Here is a 23,121-nt window from a genome sequence, read left to right as displayed (position 1 = left end):
CAATATCCAATTTTTCCTATCTCCATTGATCTTGTTTGATATATTTTCTTTTAGATTTTATGTGTGCACAAGAGCTCAACAAAGAATGGAAATGTGGTTCATAGCTTGACCGCAAGAAGGCTTGATTGCATAAGATTGATTAGGTAATGAGATGATTAGGGTTGATAATGAAGAAAGCATCCTCTTATATAGAAGACACTTTAAGAAATGGAGGGATAAGATTAAGAGGTGTAAAGATAAATGGTCAACTAGGATTAAAGGGTAGGTAGATGAAATAATTAAATAATGAGAGGGTAGGTAGTGTACGAATTAAAAAATGAATGGTATGTGTCATGGGTAGAAAAGGCTAATGAATTAATTAAATAAATAAAGTTTTCTTTAATTAATAGAAGACTTAGGATAAAATAATTAAATAAATAAAAAGAATCCATATAAATCTATGATGGATGACCCCATTGGTGCATTTTCTTTCATTCCACATGGAGTTCTACATGTTGATGATGTACAAGCATATATCCATTGTGAAATCAAGGAAACTAGCACACATAACATTTTGGATCTATATAGCAATAGTATTATGAATGAAATCTGTAACCCAAAGCCTGAATTCATGCATCTGCAGAGAAAGGGTTTCACCCAGTTCATGAATTTTGCATCATTCAAAGAGAAGGAATGGGTGAGATATGTGCTAAGAAGAATTCATCATGAGTTTATCTGGTTGGATCAACGTTACAAGATCACACCCGAGGAGATTAAGATAGTTACATGCTTGCATCAAACTGGTGTGAAGCTAGGACTATGAAAGGTTATAAACCCTAGGGTTACCAAGTTAACCAATGCAAAATTTGATGGGAGATCTATGAAGAATAACACAATTAAAGATGATGATGTGAAGTTTACTGCAATGGTCATTGGGTATAAGTTGCATTAGTCTAACCGATTGAATTCAATGTTAAGGATAACCATTCATGCAGCTTACCAAATGGTAAAGGAAGATGCTCACTATGATCTGTGTAGTGTTCTTTTGGAGGAGCTCATGATAAATCTGAAGACAACCAAGCAGGAAAAAAAGCATGTTTTCAAATATGGTTCTTTGGTTATCTGTTTGGCTCCTTACTTTTTGAATCAAATTCTCAGAACCAGTAGAGTGCAACGGGCATTTGACAAAACGATAGCCTAGCAGATCAAACAAGGTCTTGATAGACTTGTAAACAAAGATAATCAGAATGCTGCTTTATGTGCATTTTTCAAAATATTCCAGGATAAGATGAAGCAAAGGATAAGAATCCCTAAGGAGATTTTCAGCAAATATGAAGGGACAATTTATTTTAAGATTAACAAGGATGAATGCCTTATGGAGGTAGATGATGTTAGGATTCCCAAAGATACTGAGAGAGGGGGGGTGAATCACTATCTAACTGGTTAATGAATTTAATTGATTTAAAACATGTAAAGCATATCAATATAGTGTACCGATAAACCAAAAATAATGTAGTAAACAGGAATATCAACAACCACATGAAAAGCACACCATAAAACAGTAGTTTAACAAGGAAACCCGATGTGGGAAAAACCTCGGTGGGATTTGTGACCCACAATATTCACTTACTGGCCAATAAGTGAATATTACTCTTACAATAGGGGCTTGCACATGCAGGAAGGCCAAGTGCCTAGAGCTCACTGCTCAATTAAAAAATGGGAAGTCACACTGACTTACAAAATGGATTATGAAAATCAATGTCTTGTACTGCTTCAAAATAGCATCTGCTATGCTAGATCCAGTACTGGTTTTAGCTCTGCTTCATACATAAACCCTTAACCTATAATTCGCATATTAGGTCTGCATAATTTCACCTATATCCTTATTCCAAAATGTTCTGCAATGAGCTCATACATATATGAGTCATATTACAAGTCGCCATGTCGGCTTACAATGATTTTACAATTAATTACAAAATATATTATTTACAAAATTCCCGTTGGCTTGGGTGTCGGTATCCTTCCTTTTACTGTCGGTGTTTTGTGTGTGTCGGTATAGAGTTTGTCATTGCCAGTGCCAATATATTGTCTTGCCGGTAACATATGATTGCAAGGTTGCCATCAATGACAAAACCTTCAATCACCTACAATATCTCATTGGAGTGTGCATTTGCCAACAGATGAACCCCAGATGATGTGGATTTTACTGATGGGTTATGAGGTTCATGCAGGAAAACTTGATTAATATGCACAACACTTGTTGAATTCTCTGGTTGATTCAAAGGAAGAAAGGTTCGGCACATGCAAAGAGAAGTCTATGGAACTTCACACCAACTTCACTGAACCAGAGAGAAAAAGGAAAGTTGCTAAGATGGTGGAGGAAATCCTCGTGGAGAAAGGTCACCCAAGAGAAAAGGCTAGGGATGCAAGGGTTGCGAAAGATGCTGAAGAAAAAGCCAAGAAATCAAAGACTTCTCTAGCTCTAGCCAAATCTAAGGTGATGGGGTCTTCTCCTGCTTTAGTGAAGACACCTTCGACTCAGACTGAACCCTCTAGCTCATCAGCTAAGGGAAAGGATATTTTGAGGCAGAAGCAAAAACCTCAAAGGGAGTATGTAGCAATATCTCTAGTGGCATCTGAAACAAAATCAAATGCAAAAATTCAAAAGGCCCCCAAGAACGGAGAATTTGCAAGCGTAATCTGGAAGCCTCAATCTAGTGAAGAAAAGAAAGGCAGAAAGAGAAGAAAGTGAAATCTGAACATGTTCCATCTAGCAGACCAAAGAGAGGATGAAGAGTTAAATTTGACTTGGATGAAGCGATTGAATCTAGTACAATGGAAGCCACTCAAACCATGTATCATATTATTCCTCCTTTATTTGCTCAAGAATTAATTGATGGAATTATCAAGGATGGGAACTTGAAGAATATTTTTGTATATTATGAAAACCTAGATGATAGAAATAAAAGATAGATTGAGGAAGCTATAGTGTTACATTTGGATGTATTTAGTAAAACCTTAATTGAATTAGAACGCTGTCTTCCAAAAGATTGGTATAGTCTTCTTGATGCTGTAAGAAAATCTGCAAGTCAAATGGACAAAGAAATGAAAGAAAATGAACTGGTCAATTATTGCACCAGTATCACTATTGAAGAAATTGATAGGCTAATTTTGCAAGAAAACAAAAAGGAATTTAAAAGCAAACACAAAGTTAACAGCCTTATGGTGGAAATAGTGGATGAAATAAGAAACTAAACCATTGAGATATGGAAGAAATTTCTCATTGAGAACCAGCTACAAATAACTTCCCCTCCGGAAGTAGATTCACAAGATATGGCCGCTCAAACAAAGACCCCTCTAGTGCCAGATGAAGAAAGGATGGAGGATACACAAAATGTTGTAGAGCAACAAGTTTTGGATACAACAGACATTGAGCCTAATAAGGAAAAAGATAAATCAGTTGAGACATAGGTTGGTGGACCAAGTGGTGACATCGATGCACATAAGACACCCATAGAGAATAAAGGCACAGCAGGGTAGGATGAGGCAGAGAAAAAGGAAGAGGAGAAGCAAGAAAAAAAGGACAAGGGGAAAATAAGTGTCAGAAACTCCTATCCTTATGGAAATTGACACTTCAAAAATTCAAAGCGAAGGGACTTTTCCTCAATTTAACATTAGTTTGACAAGCCGTTTAAGCAAATGTCTCTAGCTGAAAGAATGATTGATGTTGCTGCTCGTCAAGCTCAAGCTAGTTAGGAGTTAGCACAATCTAAGTCCAAAGAGAAGAAGCTTATTGAGAAAACCATTAAATTCTTAGAGTAGGTGGTACCAGAATTGTAACTTGATGCTGATACCAGTTCATTTGGTAAGCTCCAGCACTTGGTAGATCATATATCAACGTAGTTTGATTCTTTCACCAAGGCATCAGCCTGATAGGCTATGGAGAAATTCAAAGATGCTAGAATACAAACATTTTTACAAATGATTGAAAGTGATAAAACCCAGCTACACAAAGAATTGAAATTGATTCATGAGGCCTTATAGGAAGGTAGTAAGATCTATAAGTCTTGTCTAATTTCAACAAATTTTACTACTAAATTAGACAAGCAAATAGATACTTGCAGAAGTAAGATAGTCTAGATCTCTCAGGCATATGATCCGATAGTAAACTTGACCGAAAATGTTGAAGGTCAAATTTTGACTCTTATGGGACAGATTGGTAATCTGGAGAAGGAGAAGGACAAGATGCAGAGAAGGGCAGGTGAACTCAGGAACCTAGTTAGTCCTCAGTTAGACACCTTGGTGTCCCATAAGATGTAATGTATTCAAAATATGATGTGGGAGACACCAATTGACTTGCATGCAATAGAATTACATGCTTATGTTCTGAATGGTTTTGTATCAATTTTAGAAAAGTTGCAGGTAGGTTGGAATACCTATTTTGGATTTCTTAAGTCTACATATGTAGATGTACTCAAGTATGTATAGATCTATTTATCTTGTGTGTATACATGTACAGGGCAATTTTTGATCCACACCCTATCTTTGGTATTGCTGTCAAAGTGGGAGAGATAAGGTGAAAAATGTATAGTGAGAATGGAGTGTACATATTTCTATAGGTTTTTGGGTTTTTAATCTAAGGGGGATCCTTAGAATTCTTTCATTCTTGATCTAGTGTACAGGTTTCATAGGTGTTGCGATCAATTCGAAAGGGGGAGATCATTGGCAATTGACACTCATCCGGTGATTTCCAATGCTTGATTTATGGTTTAGGGTTGTCATTGATGGAAACTCTTCTTGGAGATTTGATCTAGTGGTCTAAATTCTTCTTATATGGAAGCAAGTGTTAACCGGTAAATTAGGATTATTCTAGTGCAGTTTTGGTTTGGAAAGATTTTCGGTGATTGTGGTGATTTTGGTGACTAAGTTCGAGGTGAAAATGATGAGGCCGACATTGGTAAAGCATTTTGGAATTTTTTTTTGATTCAGTGATGTGTTTTGTTAGAGATTGAAGTCGACTTGAAGCTACACGTTACATTTTTTATAGCCGACTTGGAGGAGATTATTTTTTATATGATCGGATATATAAGATTGAATTGGTGATTGATTTTTGGATTATTACTGTTATGGTGATGTTTTGGTGCGATTGAGCATAGTTTAACGTGCACATTTGATTCCCAGGTGATCCGGTAGATAACTGAGGTAGAAACAAAGCATATTGCAGAGCGAGTATAGTCAAAGATCTTGTGCTTAACTGGAACTCATTGTTGCATTTTTAGATACTATTTTAGAGTTCTTTAATTGTATTTCCTCATTCTAATTACTTTGTAAGTAAGTGAGATTTCCCTAAGGTTTGTAGCCTTCCGGGTTATTGTAATTGAGCAGTGAGCTCTAGGCAGTGTGCTTGAATAGGTCTGTGCATTCCCATTTTATTAATATTTTTTTTCTACTAGCCAGAGTGGAATAATATTGTGGATTCCAATCCCACTATGGTTTTTCCCATTTGGGTTTCCATGTAAAAATACCAGTGTTATGATCTTGTGGTTGTTTGTTTCATGTTTTTGCATTTCAATTTTAAGTGTTTTCTTTCTGTGGTTAAAAGCTAAGTTTAAAAATCTGCTAACTAGTAGATCACTAATTCACCCCCCCTTCTTAGTGATCCATGATTCCAACACATCCCCACTCCTCTCATTGCCTGCAACCCTTGTGTAAATAGCCACAACATCTTTCGCAAGTTTACGCCTTGGATTGACATGTATAGACCAAACTGAAATTCATCATAAAGACTTAAATTTTTTGTATTCTTTTCCCCAGTGTTGGCCTATCAAAAGTTGTTGGATTGTGAAGTGTGCCACCTAGAAGCCTCTATGGATAAGTCAGATTCATTGAACTTAGACATGTTGACTTGGAACAATATGATTGGTTGGAAGATGATGAGGGGCCACCTCATCGTGTTGGATGTCCTCCTTGGTCACTTTGTTCTTTTCCCATGTACTTGCCTTAGAATATCTTTCCTTTCCAATGGCTTTGTCCTTTGCACTTGCTTCCTCCTATCTTTGATCTTAGATTCATGTTATTCCTCTGAATTCTATAATTTGTGTCAAGAAATTATCTAAGTATGGATATCTGTTGGAATACTCTTCTTGTCACCATTTGATTCTGGTTGGGAGCTTGTCTTTAATTCTTCAAGAGATGAAATTCTTCAAGAAGTTTCCCTGATTGCCTCAATGAAATACTCCAAGAAGTCTGAAATTTCTTTCTATATCTTCGCCATGTCTAAAGACTTTTCTTTCTTGATTCCTTGAAATTCTTTCAAGTGCCTTGAATTTGGAGAACTCTTTTGTTCGTTCACCACAATGGAGGAATTTGTAATTTTCTCTGTGAAGTATTTCACATACTTAGCCAAATTTTGGCTATTCAATTTCATTTTGTAACACCTTCATGTGGAGCTTTCAATGCTTAGCCAAGATTTTGGCCATTTCTATGCTCGAATGAACTTTGTCTATGGATTTTCCTTCAATTCTGAATTTGGCTTGTGGTAAGTAAGCTAGACTCCATCCTTTGGACAAGGATTTTATTAATTTCCTCTTTATTCTTCTTCATTCTTCCTATTTTATTTCCAACACAGTCAAAATTTGATTCCTTTGTTGTGGAAAATTCCACACAACCATTTTTTAATTTTATTTTTGGCAAATTCCAACATGTGTGTTGAACTTTGGAAATTCCTTTCCTTCCTTGTGTAGGACTTTGAAAAGTTTTAAGAAATTTCTCTAAGTGTTGGATAAATTTGTGAAAAATATTCTAAGTGTTAGGAAAATTTATCGACTTTCTAAACTTGGGCAACTCTATTCATGGCTAAGTTTAAGTGTTTTCATGCCATTTCTAACCCTTTGACAAACTTCATGTGCCTTCATGCAGGGAAGACTTTGCTTGGCTTAAGCCATTTTAGCATTGGGAAAACTTGGAGTGTCATGTACCATTTGCTTTTATCATGGGAAGACTTCACCTTTGGTTGGACCTTTGACCCTCCTTGGTGGACTTGCTAATGTGTTGGACATTGGTCAAGTGCCAAGGCATAATTGATCATCTTTATGCCATCTTCCTTGGATGGAGAAGAGTTCATGTTTGCCAAGCCATGTTAAGTTTAGCCTTGGAAAACTTAGACAATGTGTTGGCCATCTTGACAATGCTAGCTGCATAGACACTATGCATGGTGGACTTGAGGATAACTTAGACATTTCTTTCTCCAACCTTGCTTTTCCTTGGCGAACTTGGCATGTTTCGTGCCAAATCAAGGGTAGACTTAATGTTTGTTGTGCCACTTTCTTATTTAGCAAGACGAACTTCATGAGCCTTAGGCCATCTTTGCCTTAGGCAGACTTTATCCTTGGCTTGCCATCTTGCACATGTTAGGGTGGAGTTTGACATTGTTTGGCAAGGTAGACTTTACTTTCTCTTTGACATATGCAACTTCCCCTTAGGCGGACTTTAAACCTTTAGTTGGAAATTATTATACCAAGCATGGCAGACTTTAAGCGTCATTGGACATAGCAAACTTTAAGTGTTTTTTATCCATCCTTGGGTGGACTTTTCTACCTACCTTGGACAATCCAAGCTTGGGAGGGTGGAATTTGATGTTGTCTTGCCAAAGGATAGGTGGACTTTCCATGGGTCTTGACAATCTAGGCTTTACCTTGGGCGTACTTTTCCATTGCTTCACCATCTCCTTCTTGCCTCCTTCCTTGGTGGACTTCAAGAGTGTTTGGACTTTCCTAGGGTGGACTTGGCCATTGGCTTGCCATCTCCTCTTTGTCTTGGCAGACTTGAAATTACCTTAAGCATGGAAGACTTTACCTTCTCTTAGGCATGTGTGCATGTTTCTTGGGTAGAATTGGCACATGGTCTTCCATCTCCCCTTTATTCTTTCCTTGGCAGTCTTTGCATACCATTAGCCATGCCACCTTCTTCCATTCTAGGTTAGACTTCACTTGGCATAAGCCATGTTCAATTTTTCCATGAACACTTAGATGAACTTTCTCACTTAACACCTCACTTTTATCTAGAACATCTGGAATAAAACCTTGTCTAGAGATAAGAACGTTAGCGCCATGATCTAAGGGAGCCAATCCTAGGAACGCTATCGCCATGACCTAAGGGAGCCAATCCTAGGAATGTTATTGCCATAAGAACACTATCACCATGACATAAGGGAGCCAATCCTAGGAACGCTATCACCATGACCTAAGGGAGCCAATCCTAGATCAACTTTCAAAAAAAAAAAAAAAAGCGAAAAGCAGGTCCAAAAACTACTTCCCGAAATGGTCCCAAAGACCCCAAAATATATTAAAAAAAAAGAAAAAAAAGAAAAAAATTTGAATCCTGCAAAAAGGACCCTAATAAATTGCATTTTTCGTCCTTCGGGCCTTCTGAGTGCTTTGATGGTGTCCCTAACACTGTCTTGAGCATGATTTCCCTATTTGACTTAGATGACTTGTCAAAAACTCTAACTCCTGCTTGTAAAATGACTAGTGATTAGCAGTTGCGACACCAAGGCAAAACCATAAAAAACAGAAACAGGGGGTCTCCATTTGCAATGGGTTGATGTGTGAAAAAGGTCACACTAGGTATTCAAATTATTGAGAGAGAGATAGAGAGGGGAAGGGAGAGGAGGCAGATAGAGGGAAAAGGGAGGTTGAGAGAGAGGGAGTTGAGAAGATTAGAAATAGAGAAAGAGAGAGGGAGAGATCTTGGGACAAAGGGATAGCGAAGTGGGAGAGAAGGAGCCCCCCCAAATTATTTAGATGACATGAAGCCCTGAAGCGGTGGTTCAAGCATGGTATACAATGACATCCTTTCAAATGGTGCACCTATGGCTATTAAAAAGTTCAAAGGATTACGCATTGGTGTAGAAAGAAAGGAATCCATGAAGAAATTTATCAATGAAATTATGATTCTATCAGGTTTTCACTATAAAAACATGGTGAGCTTGGTTGGATGCTGCCTGCAAACATAATCTCCTATTCTAGTATATGAATTCATTGATGGGGGAATGATTTCTCATCAGCTACATTTGGCCATTTGACTTGGCAGAGTCCCCTCTAAATTGCAATGGGTAGTGTAGATGCTCATATTTGCATTCATAATTAGATCGCCCAATCATTCATTGAACTGTGAAATCATCAAATATTCTTCTATACAATACCGTCACTCCAAAAGTTGCAGATTTTGGGATATCTCAACTCCTATGTGGGAACGATACACACCGCATCACCAATGTAATGGACACTTGTGGTTACATAGATTATGAATACTTTGACACATGAATGGTTACAAAAGTGATGTCTATAGCTTCGGGGTATTCATGGAAGAGGTTATCATAGGTCGAGAACCCTTGTCTCCTAGAAGACCTCCACGAGAAATTATCTTATCTAGGTGTTTTCTTTTCAAATGTAAGAACAACAACTTGACTAATATTTTGGATCCAAGAGAGGAGAATGAAGAGAACCAATATTAGATGACTATTGTGGCAAATTTAGCTAGAGAATGTTTTTCTCAAGAAGGAAGTGGAAGATTGTCCATGAGAGAGGTGAAGATGAAGCTTGAGCAGATAGGAGGTTCAACAAGATGAGTCACATCAATTACATGTTTAAATGTCCTCAATGACCAAATTTCAAATGTGACTCAAAGTAGGTCAATGAATTCATTGTTTCAGCTAACGAAGATGTCAAAGATTCATGGACATTGATCTAGATCTAGTATTATAATGTTTATGGGATGCTTCTACTAGTATGAGCTGGAGGTAGTTGAAATATCAAAGTATTTTTTTTTCAATAAAAGTGGTAGAGCCACTGAACATTTTATTAATAGAAAGTTGAAGAGTAACAAAACCAGATTCAGGTGGGCATACCGATAGGAAAGAATCTGGAAGAAAACCTCTGGTTGTAGCCCATGAAAGAACCTAAAAACTACCTAACCAACCACCAAAAAAACCCCCCAGATATATATGATGAATACAAATAAGGGATGAAATAATTCCCACAGAAAATCTGATACAACAGCAAAGGTTGCCCATAAAGTCTTCACCGATAACAAGATCCTACAAAACCACAAGACTAGAAGAGAATCCAATGCTGCAAAACTTAGGAATACCCATTAGTACCATAACCACTGACAACAACATGAGATAAATCAATAAAACTAGTATCCAAAAATTAAACATCTTACCCTCCAAAAGTGTCACCAGAGTACAGACCTACAATAAAAAATATATGGCATCCAGGAAAACTAAAAAGCTAAGATCACATGATGCCAAGAGAGGCATTAGAACCAAGAGATCATCTTAGAAAGAGGGGAACCAAACCAAACCCTTCAAGGAAACAAAACCAAATAACCATATCTGAGCAAAATCAAACTGCTCGTTATGTGATTTGTGAATATAAAGGACATAATCCCATACGAATATGAGAAGGAAACTCTGAAGATGAAATAATCATTAGCATGAGTATCAATAGCCAAGTTGGCTAAGAAATCAGCCACTTTATTAATCTCTCTATAGCAATGAGAAATGGTAAATGAGGAAAAGCAATCAAGTTGCTGCAAAATTTTAGATAACAAGTATTGTAGATGCCAAGCATGTCTTTTCCTTTTAGTGACTGCAAAAAAAACAATCATTGAATCACCTTCAATAATAGTGTCTTTTATGCCCAAAGAAATGGCCATATCCAAGCCCAAAGACAAAGCTTGGAATTCAACATAATTATTTGCTTGAATACCAACCCCATGGCAACTAGCTAGAATACTATTAGCCATATGATAAAAAATAACATAACCTGTTCTAGCCATGCTAGGATTTCCCCTAACAACACCATCATAGTTAAGTTTAAACTTAGAACAAGGAGGTGGATACCATTTAGCATTTTTCCTTTTCAAAGTAGAAAGATCAACATTACAAACAAAACCATGATTAGGCAAAGTCTTAAAAGAATGCCATGAGCGAGAAATCATGCTGTCCCAATGAGTAAAAGTGGTTAAACTAGCAAGATTCTTATAGATATAAGACAACACAACCTCAGAAATTGAAGCCTCTATCTTACCCAAAAATTCTAGAAGAGAGGAGGACTTCTTACAAAATATCCAATTATTCCTTTCCAACCAAATATTCCAAATAAAAATTGAAGGAGCCACAACCCACAAGGAAGCAAAAAAAGAGGAGGAAAACAAAGTGGGCCATAATCTAAATTGAGATAGAAGATCCGAACAAATAGAAGAAGCCCACCCCAATTTATTAAAGAGCCAATACCAACATTCTGAGACAAACTCTCAATGTAGAAAAAGATGAGAAGATGATTCTAAGGACCCACAAAACAAGCAAGAAAAAACAGTAGTGATACCAAGTCTATCCAATCTCATACCAGTAAGAACCCTGTCATGAATAACCAACCAGGCAAAAGAACCAACTTTAGGCAAATAAGCAATATGCCAGAACATTTTAGAAGGCCAAGGAGGATCCAGAGTAGGAGTCAACAAATATTTATAACCTTCTCTAACAGAATAAGAACCAGTGGAAGATTTATTCTAGATTATCTCATCATCAAAGTCATGATAAATAATTATTCGTTTTTGCATCTCAATAACATATGCAAATTTGAGAGAGATATCTATATCAATAAAATCAATACATCTCTATTTGGCCATAGGATATGGCCTAGAAAAATCCAGCTCAAAATAATCTGCAACATGCACACCCCAAATCACAACTAAGTGATTAAGAATAGGGGACCAATCTCTGATACTTGTTAAAGCAGGATAGCCATTCCACACATCATCCCAGAATCTAGCCTTAGAACCATTATGGGTGAGCAAAGAAAGATGAGGAAGATTTTATTTATATAAATTTCTAACACCAGCCCCTCCCCCCTTCTTAGGAAGGCAAACTTTATCCTAAGCCAAAAGAGCAATTTTATATTTGTTACACTTATTATCATTCCATAAAAAATCTCGAGCAATTGAATGAAGCTTATCTATTGTAGGCTTTGGAGCTTTAAGAATAGACATTAAATAAATAGGAACAACATTCAAAACAAATTTAATCAAAATCAATTTACCCGGGAGAGATAACCATCTATGATTCCAAGAAAGAATCCAGGAAGAAATTGAAGAAATCACCTTATCCCAAAAACCATATTTATCTGAGCCCACAAAGAAAGGGACCTCCAAATATTTATGAGGAAAGACCCCAATGTCATACCCCCAAAATGCTTAAAGTCTATTTTGAACAAGAGGGGAGGTGTTAAGAAAGAAAACTTAAGACTTTACCTTATTCACCTGCTGCCTTGAAAAAAGAAAATTACTTTGAAATAATACTATGAATAACCTTAGCTTCAAAAAAAGAAGCCTAACCAAATAGAAAGGTATCACTAGCAAACAAGCAATGAGAAAAGGAATTAGCTATATTATCAATCTTAATACCCTTCTAAAAACTCTTATCTCTAGCACCCTAAATAGCACGACTAAGGGCTTTAGCCAATATTATAAACAAAAAAGGGGACAATGGATCCCCTTGATGAATCCCTCTAGATGAAGAGAAAAAGCCACAAGGAGACCCATTCAAAAGAATTGAAAACATAGCAGTTGAGATGCAAGAATAAATCCACTTAACCCATTTTCTCCCAAAACCAAACTTAAGTTAAACAATAGTAAGGGCAAACCATTCCAACCTATCATAACTCGTCATCATATCTAATTTTAAAATCATTGTTGGTATTTTTTGAGACATAATAGAATGAAGGCCTTCATGAGCAACAATAGATCCATCTAAGGTTTCCCTTCTAGGGACAAATCCTCCTTGTTCAACAGAAATAATTTTAGGAATAAGCTTAGTCAACCGAATAGATATAGCTTTAGTGAAAATTTGATACAAGGTATTATATAAAGCAATAGGTCAAAATTAGAAAAAGACATAGGATTATCAACTTTAGAAATGATTGCAATAAAAGTAGAATTAAGCTCTTTTAGCATAGTTTTGTTTCTCCTAGATTCCTCAAGAGCAAGAACAACGTCATTTCCAAGAAAATCCCAACATTTCTGGAAAAAAGGGTAGTAAATCCATTAGGTCCAGGGGCTTTATCTGGACCCATGGCAAAGACAACCTCCTTTAATTCAGGCAAAGTAAAAGGAGCCATAAGCATATTATTATCTTCATCAGACACAAGCAAAGGAATAGAATCAAGAAAATTATCATCACATGAAACAAAACCAGTTGAAAGTAAGGATTTAAAGAACCTAATAGCCTCGGCAACAATATCATTTTCTTCATATAAAAGGACACCATTAACATATTGAATGCAAGAAATTGTACTACATTGTCCCTTCAATTTAGTAGACATATGGAAAAATATAGTATTGCAGTCCCCATCCGATAACCACAAGTCACGAGACTTCTATCTCCAATAAATCTCTTCCAGATTCAAGATTTCTTCTAATTGGGATTTTAGAGATTTATACAAGTTAAAAGAATCAAGAGTCATACCATTATTAATAAAATCCTCATTTAAAGATTCAATTTCAGCCTGTATACGTGTTTTTTCCTCAAAAATATTTTTAAAATGAGAAATATTCAAATCTTTGATTTTAGATTTCAGAAAGGCCAATTTCTTACAAATCTGAAACATTCTAGATCCAACAATAAAAGGGCATGAAAACCACCAGTCCTTAAGCAAGGACAAAAAAGTTACATCCCTAAACCACATAGGTTCAAATTTAAATGGGATCTTGGAAGGAGCTCTATCCAAGAAAACCACAAAAGAGATAGGAAAATGATCCGATCCCACATATGGAAGTACCATAGTGGAAAAAGCCAAAGCAGAATCAAGCCAATTTTCTGATACCAAAAAATGATTAAGTCCTTCTGCAATTTGAGAAAAATTGTTATGCATATTTGTCCAAGTAAAAGGACCATTTTGAGTCTAACAATCAAACAAACGCATCGATTAGATGAAAGAAGTGAAATTATCCATAATTCTGTTATTAGGTATAATACTCCCTGTTTTCTCCGCCAAATTCATAATAGCATTAAAATCCCCACCTAGAATTATAAAACAATCACTTCGTGGGGCAGAAATTTGTAATAATTTATCCTATAACTACCTTTTTTTATTATGCTTATGGGGCCATAGACATTAAATAGCCAAAATTTGAAATTAGAATGTCTACATTTAACCAAGGCAATCATCCAATGTTGAGAGGATGCAACCAATGATAGATCAAAATTAAAGCTCTTCCATGAAGAAAACAATTGCTCAGCAGAAGACAGACTTAACTTAGTTTCTTGCAGCATAATAATATCACACTTAATTAAATCAATTTGAGATTTAATCAAGCGTCTCTTGTTAGGGGCATCCAATAAATGATCCTCATTGGCCTTGAGGGGAGGCAGAGGCTACCCTCTTCCATTGATTAGAAGACTGAAAAAAAAATCCTTATTAAAGACCTTATTCAAATTACGTTTAGATCGAGTGATAGGAGGACTAATTACCGATCTTTTTTTCTTTTTGACAATCGATGAACCAGGTGGAGAAAACAAAGTTTTCTAAATACTAGCATCTATTTCTTGCAATGTCTTAAAAAATTTAGGCTTACAACCTCTCTTAAAAGGAGAAGTAAAAGGAGATCCTGAGGATAAGGGGGTATGAGTAATTGGCAGCTTTGTATCTGAGACTTGAGGACCAATTTCCTTTTGAGGAGGAAAAGGAGCCTTATCCTCCAAATTTTCATCAGCCAAGACCTCAAAAGGATTAGAGGTAGGAGCACTAGGCAAGGAATTTTGAAGCCTATCTAGATCCTGGTTAATGGAATCAATCACACGGTTAGTAGTAACGAGATCTGAATCCCCCTGATGCTGTTGGGCAAGTTTCTAAACATCTTTAATTAATTGCTCATCTGGGGCAATTAGAGCATAATCAATATCTATGTTACCTATAGGGGAACCAATAACCCTATCTAAAGACTATCTCAAAGGAGCATCAGAAGGGATAGAAGAATCTATCAAGGGTTGAGGAGGTTGTTCTCACACATAAGGAATACCATTTTGAGCCAGAATAATTTGCATCTCTTGCCAGATAATCCAACAATCTTCCTTTAAAGTTTGTGCCATCAACACCTTTACATGGCGATTTGAAAGGGTTTTTGTCAATATTACCTTGAGATGTCGATTTCAGGGGATTAGAAACCCCCTTAAAATTCAAAGACAAAGGAGCATCCATGGCTACAAAAGCCCTAGCAAAAGGATTTGCATCTTTCATAATTGTTTGACACCATATCCCGTTAATTGAATTATTGTTAAAAGTTCTAGGATAAACAACATATGGCATAACCAACACACAAATTTTAACCATTAAAAAATCATCCTCAATACAGGAATGAGAAGTAATAAATTCCCCAAATGAATCCCCTATTTGTTACAGAATGTCTGCATCTTCAAATTCAAACGACAACTTAGGAAAATAAAACTAAAGGGGATTTTTTAGGGTTATCCCAAGAAGGCACAAAGAAGGGTTTCCAAGATTCAACTGAAATTAAATTTTTACCCACAAACAAGAAAAGAATTTCCAAAACCCTAGCTCTAGAATCAGCTGAGTCAAATACAACAATGAATGAATTTAAGGACAAAACTTGACATTATCTCCCCAAACTTGGATAATCACAGCCCAAGCCTGCAGATCTCGTGCTTTCTAAGCAAGTGGAGAATCGACAATGTCGATGAGAGGCACCAGAACCCATTTTTTAGTCGCCTCTGGATTGTCTGCCCAACCCTAGTATTATCGATAGGAGCAGAGATACCCTTATCTAAGGAAGGAACCCCAAGTCTGAAGTTGCCCCCGTAACAAGCCTATCAACCCTAGATGAATCCTCAGAAGATTTTGGAGGCGCGATGACATCTTTCCATGATTTGTTGCGCAAGAAATGTTGCCTTCCATTTCCAGTAGGCTGTTTACGGTGACGGCCTCCCAGACCAGAGTTCCCCCGAGAACGATGAAACAAATTTTGTCTTCGAAAGAAACCCTGGAAATATTTTGAGACCGGATGAACCACATTACACTTAGGGTTTTGCAAAGCAGAGGGAGCCAAAATATCCACCCATTGTTAGTAGAAGTTGTACGATCTTAAATACAAATTAAGTATAAGCCACCGGGTCACTTATATCTTGAAGGATAACTTGTAAATAGGAAACCATTTGCATGAAAATTGGTGTTTGTAAATTGGGATAAAGTATTGTGGACTTGCATTGTTTATTATTGGCAAAATTAGCATATAGAAAAGGAATTTGTTTTTAACAATTTCGTGAGTTATAGAATAATAAGAGTGTACGTGGAAGATTTTGTTTTTAACATTTTAATCTAAAATTTGTGAATTATGAAATAAAAAAATATATAGAAAATAAGAATAAAATAAGATTCACTATATACAAATAAATATAAATGAAAAAAAAATATTATTCATTTCGTTTCCTTTGGTTTCTTTTAGTATTTAATCGATGAAACCTAGCATTGTGGTACATTCTTCTGTGTCCCGTCTTTAACGATTTATCCTGCAAAAACGTCATTGCAAATCGTCTGGTCGTTCTTTTGTTACTTGTTTCTCTTTTATCTCTTTGCATGTGAACGAATGCAATACACTGTAGGGGAGAATGATGGGTGGGCGCTTGGAATTGATTATCAAAAGTGGGCATCAGGAAAAGAATTCTCTTCTAGGGATTTACTCAGTATATCTATTTCATCTATGCTTTTAATTTCTCAATTAACAACCTACATGATTTTTTCAAATAATTTTATTTTTGGTCCACTTAATATCTGTATCATCTATGCTTTAAATTTTTCAATTAACAACTTGCTATTTACTTCACCCACCCGGCTTTTCCTTCTTTAACATCACCTCCTTCTTCTTGTTGTGCAAAGGGAGACGGTCACTCCAATAGCAGTAACTGCGAAGTATGATCTCTGCATTTTTAATTACTAAACTCTCCTTTATAATAATTCCTTTTTAAAATCTCAAAGCTAGCAACGATAAAGATGATGAATAGTCAGACATAACGAATGTCATCAAACAAAAATGGTTCTATGTGTTAAAGAAGAAGGAGGAATATGCCACGTTCTTATAGTGCACAAATTAATGGAAATTAAAAATCACAAATAGTTATGCTGTGATTTTTAATTTAATTATTAACTAATAAATAATTGTCTAGTTAGGCCATTTAGTTCCCTGGATAGACAACGTCTTATTCTATCAAAGTTATCATTGTCATGTCAATTGTTTAATTACGAGTGGTGAAACTAGTCACTACATTATAGCAAGAATCATTTGTAAGTCATTTTCATTATGCTTCTAGGTCAAGATACATCTTCCTATGTCCTGCATTTCGACATTGTAACATTTGTAAGAGACAAAAATATGTTTTTTATTGAGAGGATTGATGAGTTAGAATTTTATCATACTACATATTGGACATCTTCTTGTTTAGCTGGTAAAGTATGATTGAGAAAATCATGTACCATACAATGCTTAGTTCATCTTGTACCCTACTTTCCCATATCATAGATTTGAATCCTATGTATAGATTCCAGAGTATGACCTATGGTATCATGTGTCCTCCTCCTCAATATGGGATTGCAAAAAGTTTCTATTACCTGTAGCACTAATTTAAATTGGATAGAATGCCACAAGTCGAAGTTCCACCAAGGTATTGTAGCGTCCTAAAATTGCGACACTTGCAATTTTGACTGCATTTGGGTCTTCACGATGGTGACGCAACACTTCACCTGAATGGAGACCTCGAAACCTGCTTACGACATCAAAAACTGCATATTTCTGCACCTTGGCCTGATCCTTCCTTGCACCGTGCTGTCTCGGGAGGTGGGACCATGGCGCCCAGCGCCCTGGTCCCTCAGGACCATGGCGCCTAGTGCCTTGGTCCTCCAGGACCATGGCGCCTAGCGCCCTGGTCCCTGGCCCTAGTTTGGGCCCGGTCTCTTGTTGGACATCGGGTTTTCAAGTTTGCAAATTGGAAAATAATCTTCCTAGGTCGGCCTAAGGTCAGAAAAATCAGTCTCCTAACCCTAATTGACAAGTATATAAACTACATTTCCCCTCCCAGAAAAGGGTAGATGGTAGATGTGCAAAAGGCGGAAGTGATATTCAAACATTCAAGCATTCAAGCATTCAAGCATTCCTTCAAGCAATTGAGCATTCTAGGTCTCCATTCAAGGCTAAGTGTTGCATTCAAGACAAGGATTCAACCATTGAATAGGAGATCACTTACAACATATGACATACAACATCATTTACACCTTCGCATGTAAGAATACAAACATTCTTACAACAAGGTATCAGTACTTGATTACATTACAGATATTTACATTTATAGCATTCTCATTTCTTGGTTAATTCCAAAACCGAGGTTTGACCTAAAGGCAAACCCCTAATCCCTAACCCACCAATCGTCCTCTCTTTTCTGTGTGTAGGTTGCAGGTACGCGGCTGTAATTGAAGATCTGGAATCCTTGTACAGAGACGAACAGATCCCCCTTCGTTTCACGGATTTTTCGGAGGACCGTGTGCACTCCGAGCACCATCGTCCCATCAACTTTCGCTCAAATTTGCAAGACAGCACCGTCTCGACATTTTACTGCTAATTCCAGGTCTACAGCTTCATCCCATGTTTCTATCTCTGTCTGCAAGCTAATCTTTCCTACTTTACATGCACTCCTAGTTCAATCCTTCTATCTACATTCTATCTACATTCTTTACAAAGGAGGGTATTCTTGTTATCTTAACCCTTGAAACTCATTTAAAAACCAGTCTTGCATTGTGTGGGATTGGATCTTGTGGGTTTCAACCCCTCCTTTGAATGTAAAGTCTTTCCTAAGTGAAAACCGTCAACCCTAGTGACCTCCTTTCTCTCTCCTTGGAGTGGGGGGACCACCTGGGGTTCAATTTTCTGCTTTACATTTTGGTGAACCCGACGTAAACATCCTAATTCTGATTATTCATGGTTAGATCTGAAAAATCTGCTTCCTTAATCACATTTCCATGTTTGATCTTTTGCAAATTTTAGAGGTTAATTGCATAAAAACCCTAAATTTTCTTTTTAGTAATTGAGCTTGTGAATTGTTTAATTGTTAATGCTTGTTTCAGATCTACCCTTCTATTACAAATTATCAATTCATATTTGTGCTTTAATTCTGAAAATTAAGTGGTTAAGTGTCAAAACCCTAATTCTTAAAACTCTCTTGATTCAACCTTTGACCGACAATTGCACTGATCAAAACACCTTCAAATCGGCTATAACTTTGGATTCCGCAACAAAATCATAATATCTCTCATCCCTAAAAATTTTGAAAAAAGTTGCAAGGACCGTGTGCACTCTGTTCGCCACGGTCCCCGACATTTTTTCCGAAATTTCGGGAGCTAGATCTTACTGTATTTTTCTGCTAAAATCCAGAATCTTGGCTGATTTCATCAATTCTAACACTTTCAAAATTAAAGTCAAAATTGGTCTAGTGATTGCTTGGATTAAGGCTTCTAATCATTCAAAAATTGTTGAAATTGAAATTATGTGTTAAAATTGTGTTTCTTACTGTCCTAAATCTGAAAAGTGTGTTGGCATTCATTTGAAATTTCAATGCTTTATTCAAATTCTTGCAATTTGTGACTTTTGAAATTAAGTGTTTAATTATAGCAACTTTGATTTCCGCTTTCAAAATTGAATTTTGCATGAAATTGAGTCAACTGTTAAATTTCAAAACTTGCATTGCTTTTAGTATTCCCTCTAAAATCATAAAATTCAAAATTTCAGTTTCCCTCTCTTTTTCAAAATTCAAATTTTGCATTTTTCAACAATCTTGGTAGGGTTCAATTTTGAGATTGCAACTTTAATTTGGCCTATCTACAGATCGTAAAATCACTCAATTTTTTCAGATTAGCTTTAAAATCATCATAACTTTCATCCCTGAAAATTTCGAAAAAAGTTGCGAGGACCGTGTGCACTCCGTTCGCCACGGTCCCCGACATTTTTTCTGAAATTTCGGGAGATTGTTATGATTGCATTTAATAGCTTAAATCTAGGAGATTGGCTGATTTTATTGAAATTTGCTACTTCTAAATTCGAAATCTTCTCTCTCTCTCTCTAGTGCATGAATTTTACAACAACAAGCCCTACTTACACTATTCTCGTTAGACGAAGCCTTAGAATTAAGTCTTTCCAAGGTTTAATTATCGAGGAGATGGAACCTAATTTGAATGGCCTTTTTAACGAGGACACGGGTAATTCCCCTAATCCTCCTAATGATGAAGAAGCTCTCCATGAGGTTTCTATAGAAAAACTTTCGAAATTGGATAACCAATTTGATGATTTTCAGCAATGGATGTCTCAAGAATACCCCGATAGTCAAGCTCTTTCATTAATTGAGGGTCTAAAACATATGGTTCAAAGTGATAAGAATGGAATTGATATTTTACGTAGTATTGCACACATCATGGATTCGAATGTGATGCCTATGAAGAGTTGTGCCGAAACTTTAGGTTATACACAACCTCCTACTCAAGTCAATCATTCTATTCCTTTAACAACTTCTATTGCTAGTATACCTACTTTTACATCAAACATAATGACTACTTCAATACAAAATGTTCCACCTATGATCACCAGTCATGGGGGAAATCCTTCTTCTTCAATCAACCCTCTTCCTTCATTCAATCCGACTTCTTCATTCATTCCTTCAATGAGTGTTCCTATTACATCTCCACAAATGAACGTGATGCAAGGGGGCAATTCATTTAACCATTTCATTCCTCCTTGTAGTACTCATTTTTTCCAATCATCTCCTATGACTAACCATCATAGTGTCCCGCCACCTTACTCTCAATCAATACCTTCTTTCAATAACATAATACCTCCATCACAATCTAACATGTCTAATACAAATTCTTTGACTGAAGTGACCATTAGCAATCTTGCACAAACTGTCTCTTCTTTACAGCAACAAATTGCCTCTATGAATCAATCTAAGTTTAGTGTGCCCACATTTGATGTTTCGAGACCACTTTCTCTTGACATTGTTCGAGCTATCCCCCCTAAGCATGTTGAAATCCCGCAGTTGGAGCTTTATAATGGTAAAGGTGATCCTCTAACACATGTTAAGACCTTTCAAACAATATGTACCGATTTTGCTCATGACCAAAGGTTGCTTGCAAAACTGTTTACTAGAACATTAAGAGATAAGGCTCTACAATGGTATTGCTCGTTGCCTTCCTATTCTATTACTTCTTTCCAACAATTTGCAAATGCTTTTATTCAGCAATTTCAAAACAATATAGGTCCTAAAGTTACTTTGATTGATTTAATGCATTGTAAACAAGGTGTTAAAGAAAAAGTGACTGATTTCATTGGTAGATATAAGCATTTGTGTGCTCAAATTTCTTTTCCAATACCTGACAATGATATTCAAAGGATCTTTATTTCTAATTTACAAAAAGATATTAGAGAAAAACTTCTATTTTCTGAGTTTACTTCTTTCCAACAGTTGTGCGCAACTCTTCACAATTATCAACTGACTGTGAGCCAAATGGAACAAGCAAATCCTATGGCTCCGAGTGATAAGGTTGATAGTAGTCAACAACCATTTGGGAAGTTTAAACCGAACAGAGAGTCCATTAAGTTCAATGAAAACATCACCAACAACAATGTGAATGCAGCATCAGGTGTGCCTCCTATTTCTAAGTTTTTCAAGAAAGAAAGAAAGTTTACTCCTTTAAATGAAACATTGCATCGTATTATGAATAAGTTATTGGAACAAAATGTGCTTACTCTTCCTCCTATAAAGCAAATAGATCCTACAAAGATTAATTCACCCTATTTTGATAACAAATCTTTTTGTCAATTTCATCGTCAACCTGGGCATGATACTGAAAAATGTTTTGCTTTAAAGGGTAAAATTCAAGATTTGATTGATAATAATACTATCTCTGTTTCGGGTGTGAATGATAAAGGCAACACATCTGTAGCTCCTCCTAACCAAAATCTTCAGATTTTTACTGATCCATTACCTTCTCATACCTCTAATGTGATTGAGACTAATGATTCCTCTTTCTCACCTGATGGTCTTGTGTCTATGACTCCGAATGTGATTAACTTTGTAGAGCAGCAAGAAATCCTTAAAGAGCCTTCCATCACATTTGATTCCAGTGAAACTATCAGGGCACCCGATGGTCCTTCATATATAGTTGCAAAAGTCAAGAATACACCTTGCCGTGGAGTGCTTATTGATCCTTCTTGCATGGTTAATGTCATTACTGAAGAATTTCTTTTTACTTTGCAATTGAATCAAGTAATCTATGACAAAACAAATGTGGTTGTGAAACTATTTGATGCATTTTCTTCTCCTGTAATTGGTTCTATTACATTACCTAGTGAGGTCCATACCAAATCCCTTGATGTAAACTTTGCTATTATTCCATCGTCCGAACAATTTCGTGTGAAGCTAGGCTATCCTTGGCTATCTTCCATGAAAGCTATTACTTCTCCTATTCACAAGTGTTTGAAATTTCCCCATAATGGTGAAGTTGTTACTGTCAATCATAGTCTCTTTAAACCAGCTGAAAGAACTTCTAGCGTTCCTATTGATTATTTTTGGCCTAAGCAATTCCAATCTCTTCCACCACGAAGTGATCATCTTTTTAAATCTTATCAAAAGTGGAAAAAAGATATGATCCTATCTCTCAGTGAACCTAGAACACCCACACTTGATATTCCTATCATTCTTGAGAAGGAAGTTCTTTCTTTGAAAGATAAAACTAATGTCTTTCCTCAAGAAGATTCCCAACCCATCCCTATGGATGTGACTATGTCTATATCTAATAAACTTTCTAAAAGTAGACCTATACCTCCTCGTCATGATGGACTTGGTCTCCTTCCTAAACCAGATATTCCTCCTCTATATGGAGCAGTTCCTCCTCCTTCCTCTTATAAAGAGAAGAGACCTTCCTCTTCTCCTATTGTCCAACCTAAGAGACCACAACCTAAACACCCAAGTGATAAGGATGAGAACATTCCTCCTCCTCAATCTTCTCAACTTCCTACTAAGACTAGACG

This window comes from Cryptomeria japonica, chromosome 5 (assembly GCF_030272615.1).
Source record: "Cryptomeria japonica chromosome 5, Sugi_1.0, whole genome shotgun sequence".
NCBI lineage: Eukaryota > Viridiplantae > Streptophyta > Pinopsida > Cupressales > Cupressaceae > Cryptomeria > Cryptomeria japonica.
This window is presented reverse-complemented; position numbering follows the sequence as displayed.